The sequence below is a fragment of the Podarcis tiliguerta genome (assembly GCF_965153285.1).
Source record: "Podarcis tiliguerta genome assembly, chromosome: 3".
NCBI classification, from domain to species: Eukaryota; Metazoa; Chordata; class Lepidosauria; order Squamata; family Lacertidae; genus Podarcis; species Podarcis tiliguerta.
In genome coordinates this window covers 47,771,945-47,778,626 of record NC_139536.1, presented here as the reverse complement: position 1 = coordinate 47,778,626, position 6,682 = coordinate 47,771,945, and positions in this window count along the sequence as shown.

Below are 6,682 nucleotides of genomic sequence, written 5' to 3'. Positions count from 1 at the left end.
TGTACTAGGGTGCTGAGCCTAGGGCAGGGGTCATCAAACTTGTTCAGCAGGGGGCCGGTCTACTGTCCCTCAGACATTGGGGGGGCAGACTATATTTTTTTTGGGGGGGGGGGAATGAACAAATTCCTATGCCCCACAAATAACCCAGAGATGCATTTTAAATAAAAGGACACATTCTACTCATGTAAAAATTGTAAAAACATGCTGATTCCTGGACCATCTGTGGGCCAGATTTTTTATTGTTATTTTATTTATTTATTTATACCCCGCCCATCTGGCTGGGTTTCCCCAGCCACTCTGGGCAGCTTCCACCAAAATATTAAAATACAATAGTGCATCAAACATTAAAAGCTTCCCTAAACAGGGCTGCCTTCAGATATCTTCTAAAAGTCTGATAGTTGTTGTTCTCTTTGACATCTGGTGGGGGGGCGTTCCACAGGGCGGGTGCCACTACCAAGAAGGCCCTCTGTTTGGTTCCCTGTAACTTGGCTTCTCGCAGTGAGGGAACCGCCAGAAGGCCTTCGGCGCTGGACCTTAGTGTCCAGGCGGAACGATGGGGGTGGAGATACTCCTTCAGGTATACTGGACCGAGGCCATTTAGGGCTTTAAAGATTAGCACCAACACTTTGAATTGTGCCCGGAAACGTACTGGGAGCCAATGTAGGTCCTTAAATTTAGAAGGCGATTGGGCGGGATCTGGCCCCCAGGCCTTAGTTTGCCTACCCATGGCTTAGGGAGTCCTGAAGGGCATTGCTGCTATGACGTAGTGAATTGAGGAGAACAGAAGGTAGCAGGTGGAAGAGTGCCGGACTTTGAATCCAAAATCTGCCCCAGTCCACAGCTTCCCACCAGCCGCACTTCCAGGTGAGACACAGTAACATAAGCAGCAAAGCCTCTCAAAAATTCTAGTGAAGTCTCCCTTTTTCACTTCTCGTTCCATTCCCAAACCCCAAACACAACAGATAAAGCAGCAAAAAATTGGTCCCTATTTTTGCAAGTGGATACTATTTTTAGGAAACACTCTGGCTGTATATTCAGTGCAGTTAGTCCCTGGTTTTGCGCTGGCTGTTCATCAGCACAGAATTGTGTTATTTAATCCTTACAGCACGGCCGGATCCTAACAGCAAGCTAATGTGGTGGTTGCACAGTGATGTGTCTAGCTTCAAGCAGCAGTATTTGTTTTGTTTCTGTTCTTAGCATCAGTATTTGTGATGGACTGCCCTGGCTCGCATCATCCATGGTTTGCAGAAAGCATGCCTATTTCCTCTTATCCTAGCAGAAAAAGGTCATTGCTTCCCACCCTTGAGCTTGGGTGGCAGATCTGCTCAATCTGCTGTACAGAAGATCAGATGAAACCAAAAGCAATAACAGATTGATAGACCAATTCACGGCGGCGATGAACTATTTTACTGCACTTGAATCTTATGTTTCAAAACTATTAAAAAGTAAAATGAAATGAAGACAAAGCAGGCTGTGAGAATGAATGAAAGTCTTCTTGCAGGGATAGCGTGGGACTCGGAGCCGCTCAGAGTCGTGAGCCAAAAAAACAACAACCAACCCCAGTGAAAGCTTTTTGAACAGTTTACACCATTAATTTTTAGGCTTCAGTTTTGCTTTATCTGTGCTTCTGTCTTCCCACCACCAGGCAGAGGCCTCTCAGTAGTGGCGCCTGCCCTGTGGAACGCCCTCCCAGCAGATGTCAAGGCAATAAACAACTATTTTAGTTTTAAAAGACAACTGAAGGCGGCCCTGTTTAGGGAAGTTTTTTATGTCTAATGCTGTATTGTTTTTAATATTCAGTTGGATGCCACCCAGAGTGGCTGGGGAAACCCAGCCAGATGGGTAGGGTATAAATAATAAATTATTATAATATTATTATTATTATTACCATCACCTGGAACAACACTTTCGGCCAGTCACAGTGTGGGGTGTATTAAAAGATGCCACCCTCATGTTTTAAATGAAAATGTGTTCTTCAGAGGGTGGCAAGCAAATGAGGGGGAACAATAAACGTCCTTTCGATTGTCAGCCTCTGCCTCCATGTTGGGTGTATTATGTATGTGATTGTGATGTGGCAAATGGGTGAACCAACACTGTAGACTCAACCATTTATTTGTCTTAAATATATATATATGAATCTGACGATAAACATCTCTGGGGAGCCAGCTGAGGGACAATTACAGAAGTGATAGCCATTAAATTGATGGCATGTCTCTGGCCTCTTGAGTCGTATGTTGTAAAAGAAATACGGATGGGGTATATTTCATGGGATGAATAATGGCTTGTGTGGGGGGAATAAGTAATGATTACAATGTGCAGATGTGGCTCAGCCCCTGTCTTGTCTCCCTAGATTTAGGATTGAGTAAGATGCTTGTATAGTCCTCTTCCCATCGGAGGCTGATTTGAATTCAGACTAATCACTGACCCCTTGATCAGGAAAACCCTAGCTAGGAGGTTGGAGAATTGAAACTCTGAACTTTGCTATTTTATAAGATTTTTTAAAAACAAAGCCTGGACCATTAGACCTTCATTTCTAAGCTTCTCTTCTCTAAAGGGAATGAGATCAATCCATCCAGTCACCTATTTATTCATGTACCACCTTTCCAGGAGAAAATTGCACATCAGATGCATTATAGCAAATGGAACAGCACCCATAGTCAGACTGCAATACTGAACAAATACAACATTGCCATTTCAATATGCTCAAGGCAGCTGTTAGAACAGCAAAAGAAAAAAAGGGGGAGGGGAGAGGAAAGGCTGTAGATATTGTTGGAATTCTTACTCTCTAATGACACTCTTTGGCTTTTATTGTGCACTTTATTGTTTTATTGATTGCAAGCTGCCTCAGGCAAATGGGAGGAGGCAGGTTATAACTGTAAAAAGAAAATAAAACCATTGATAAAAATGTATCCATCTCTGGAATAACTTCCTGAGCTAGGCCTCCGGCGAAATCATCAGTCATTGTGCTAATACCAGAAGGCAGACTGACATTTTTTCAGGGGCAATATTTTCCATGTGGTGGACTGAGGCCTATTCACATGTGAGGGAATGGCTGTTACACGTGAGGGAATGGCTGTAATTCACATGTGAGGGAATGGCTGTGGTAGGGTACCTGAGTTTCCCGGTTCAATCCCCAGCACCCCCATGTAGGGCTGTGAAAGGATTTCTCCTAAAATCCTGGACAGCTGCTGCCAGGTAACCTTTTTCTGCCTAAGGGCCAGGTTCCCAGCTAGGCAGCCTTCTGGGGACCACATGCCAGTGGGCAGAGAAATATATGTAAATTTTTGCATTCATATAGCAGGATACTATCTAAATGCACACACACCCCTCTCTATCAATCATGCAGACAAGACAGAGGCATCATCAGAGTTCAGTATATCATTAAATAAATTAGAATGTATATTCAATTAAAAAAACCCTCACAGGGGAATATGGCCATACAAACCCAACCTCATTGAGATCTTCACTCCTTCAAATCCCCTCTTGGCTACTCCATTTCACTTCCTACTTTCTCGTCCCATGAAAATATAGCAAACAGAGCTAGCCTAACCATGTCTACTCAGTTGTAAGTCCTGTTGAGTTCAATGGGGCCTACTCCTAGGAAGATGTGGTTAGGACTGAAAACCAGCACAGTGGTTCCTAAAGTCCTGTCCACCCCATAACTTTAAAATTACTGAGGATCTCAGTGGAACACTTAACAATTTTTCTGCCTGTTTATCAGGCTAGATGCTGAAGTGTTTTTCAAAACAGCAAAACTTTTCACCACGGACCAACTGAGTGAAACTGATGGACCACACTTTAGGAACCCCTAAGGCTAACCTATAAACAAACAATGAACCATGTTTACTTCTTCCTTACCCCATCTTAAACTTAAATAGAGAGATTCCTTTTCCTCCTCACCACCACTAAGTGTGTGCCCTGCCCTGTGCTGACATGATGCCGTGTGTGTGCGCACGCTCCACAGAACGTTTAAACAAGAAACCACAATGCATCCTGTAATGGCATGATTACAGTTTTACAAAGGAGAGCAGGTGTGCCCCGCTCCAAAGATAACCTATTCCCCCATCTGCCGATAAGACAAATGATCCAAATCTTGCAATTTAGTTAATGTTTCTCTCTTTGGTTTGCTGTGTACACAATAGCCTGCTGGATAAACTGCCTAGGACGGTGCGCCACTATGTGTACAGTACCATAACTCGCAGCATTATCATCTGTTCACCTGCTGGCCCTTCTCAACATCCTTTTAATCATTGCAGAGAATTTATCTGCACGTTAGTGCTCTACCTTCTTCTTATTAAAAAGTCGTTTTCTAAGCAAGGACAAATCGTTTAATAACACAACTAGGTGGGCTTTGCATCTGATCTGAGTTATTTTTCCATGGGTCTACTTTCCAAATCATGCTTACGTTTAGACAAAGGTATTGCTTTCACTTGGTGAAGAAAGTTAATCCCATTTTTCTCACACACAAAAGCACACTTGAAAAAGCATCTTGGCCTTGCATGGGCTGATTTATTGATTACCTTTCTCACTATAGGCAGGGGACTTCTTGATGCTTTTGAAGGAGTTAAGGAACAGCTGGTCCTTTATCTCCTGACAAGACTGAGATTTATATACCAGCATTTAATGCAGGAAGATATTTCACCAAATGTTATTAACCAGCATTAGAAAGAGGACTTTACTTCCCATTTTGACCATGATATTATTCTCCTTATTGCTTTAAACCACTTGAGAACATGAGAATCGCCCTGCTGGACTTGAACAAAGCCCAACCTGATCCAGAGTCTTGCTTTCTAGGTAAAGGGACCCCTGACCATTAGGTCCAGTCGTGGCCTACTCTGGGGTTGCGGTGCTCATCTCGCTTTATTGGCCGAGGGAGCCGGTGTACAGCTTCCAGGTCATGTGGCCAGCATGACTAAGCCGCTTCTGGCGAACCAGAGCAGCTCACGGAAATGCTGTTTACCTTACCAGCAGAGCGGTACCTATTTATCTACTTGCACTTTGACGTGCTTTCGAACTGCTAGGTTGGCTGGAGCAGGGACTGAGCAATGGGAGCTCACCCCGTCGCGGGGATTTGAACTGCTGATCTTCTGATCGGCAAGTCCTAGGCTCTGTGGTTTAACCCACAGCACCACCCGCGTCCCTTGCTTCCTACAGTGGGCTAATAGATGCCTGTGGGAAGCCCGCGAACAAGGCATGACCACAGTCACCCTCTATCACTGTGGATCTCCAGGAACTAGTACAGCCAGGGTGGCTGGTACACACTGACAGCTTTGCCCTCCATGAACTTGTCTAGCCTACTTTCCAAGCCTTCCAAAGCTGAGTACACACCTCATTTACTCTACATCCCGTGTTAGCCACGATCCACATCTATCCTGTGTGAAATACTGCATTTCCCTCAAAAAAATAGCTTCAGTGGAATTGAGAAAAAGAACGGCCTACCTGTGTTTTACAGCTGGTAACATATGCACAATCCAAGTTGGTGACCACCCTCACACCTTGTGGCAGTGAATGCCATAGTTCTGTATGAATGAATTATTTTTGCCTGTCCTGGATTCCCCCACCCACATTCAGCTTCATTGGATTGCCACACTTCAGTTTTAGAAAGATAGGATAACTTCTTTTTATTGGATAGAGAAGTGTCAGCAGTGGTGTGCAGTGAAATTTTCCATAGGGGGACAGTTAGGGCCAGAGGCGCCCGCTTGCGAGGGGAGTGGGGTGATGTCATGCATGTGACATTGTGATGTCCTGATGTCACGCACATGGACATTGTGCCTCCCTAAGCTGGTCAGAAGCTTCCCAAGCTTTGTGAAGGAGGTGCCAGGACTCTGACAGGATGCTGGAGCCCTCCTGCCTCCTTCCGAAAGCCAGGTGGGCTTTGGGAAGATGACAGGATGGATCTTGAACCCATCAGAGCCTTGCACCTCCCTCCCTAAGCCGGGCAGAAGCTTCGCTGGCTCCCCATACGTAGAATGCTCTCCTCAGAGAGGCTCGCCTGGCACCTTCATTACATATCTTTAGGTGCCAGGACAAAGCATTCCTCTTCTCACTGGCCTTTGGCTAAATAAACAATCGATGGCCTTGGGGGTTATTGTTATGTTTACTATATTTTGTGTTTTTATATTGTAAACTGCCCTGTGATCCTCAGATAAAGGGTGGTATGGAAATTTAATAAATAATAATAATTAATGTATTAACTATGCTAATGCTTTAATGCAATGACATCAAGAGAAAGGGATGTGTGTTCTTGAAAATGCTGAAAACTGCCAGATCAGGCCAGCTTTTCTCCTTCTAAAATAATAAATGCATCAAGCATGTGAGTAGCATTTGTAATGTGCGTCCTCTGAGGGGATTTCTCTCTTAAGTATACTATAAATGGAAGCTTGTTATGAACGTAAATATTAATTATACATTGAGAACCAGGAACTGTTTTTACTAGGAGCTTGTTAGCTTGTTAATTATCATAATTATCATACAAGAGAAAGGGGAAGAAAGCAAAAGCAAGAGACTGTGATTAGCGTTGGTAATTTGCCTTGTCTTTTCTCCTTGGTTGCCGTTTTCATTCGGGGGAAATTAATTCGGTGGAATCATCACTGGCTTCTTTATGTCCCCATACACATCTGCATCAGGCAGCTTTGTTCCTGCCAAAGGCAGGCTGAATGCAGACTTGGCGCCTTCCCCATCT